This window comes from Penaeus monodon, chromosome 22, assembly GCF_015228065.2.
Source record: "Penaeus monodon isolate SGIC_2016 chromosome 22, NSTDA_Pmon_1, whole genome shotgun sequence".
In the NCBI taxonomy this organism is placed as follows: Eukaryota; Metazoa; Arthropoda; class Malacostraca; order Decapoda; family Penaeidae; genus Penaeus; species Penaeus monodon.
In genome coordinates this window covers 26695438-26696296 of record NC_051407.1, presented here as the reverse complement: position 1 = coordinate 26696296, position 859 = coordinate 26695438, and the positions used below count along the sequence as shown (strand labels likewise).

Genomic DNA, 859 nt, shown 5'->3' with positions numbered 1-859 from the left:
AAACAGAGGAATATCCATCCTGTCCTGTATGTCTATTGTTTTTCTTTAAAATGTGTTGCAACATCTTATTCGAATACCACGTGGAAAGATTAAGTGCTTGACTGCCCGTCTTTTCGAGTTGTGTCGTATTGCCAGACGAATGTGTGTCATTGTTTGTAATAAACTATTCACCACCATGTGAACGTTTGGTAGTCTGTTTGTGTTTTTTATTTTTCATAGGTTTAATAAGGGGGGGTGTTGAGGAGTTGCTTTAACAGTGCGTCATAATTTACGGTGTTTGTGAGTGTGTTATAGACTAAGATTTTTCAGTAGTCATAAGCTAAGATTGTCACCCTCAAGAAGTGTTCTGCTGGTGTATCCGCTATGTTATGAGAATTTATATATGTTATATAAGAGTGTGTCCCGATAAAATATGTGACTCTAGGTATTACAATAAGGTGCCCCAACGAAAAAGCGAATAAACATGCATTGATTCTGCAAATGTGCAAAAAAGGGGAAAACCAGAGGAGGAAGAGGGACCAGGCGACATTAAAAACCCCATCCCTTTGGCCCGATGTGTGTGATGTGACTCTACGACTCTTGGCCGTTACCAGGATGTGAAGACAGCGTTCAGCACGAATGTTTATAAACTTGAGCATAATTCAGCAACGTAATGTAATTTCAGGGGGCCCAAAGAAAGTAAGCCCCAGTCAGTGTCAAGGAGGCTGGGGGGCCCCGTAAAAACCCCAAGCAGTTCTTTGAACTTGCAAGGCAGGTTTGTGTGTTCGGGGAAGGAAAACCGGGAAAGGAACATTTAGGGAAAGGGTACAGTGAGACATTTACAGTCGGTTGTAAATCAAACATAAGCATATCCACAGAC

General features: G+C 41.6%; 1 pseudogene; it reads right to left on the bottom strand.

Annotated features, from left to right (window-relative positions):
- Positions 1-859, bottom strand: part of LOC119587053 — a 10582-nt pseudogene that overhangs the window by 3722 nt on the left and 6001 nt on the right.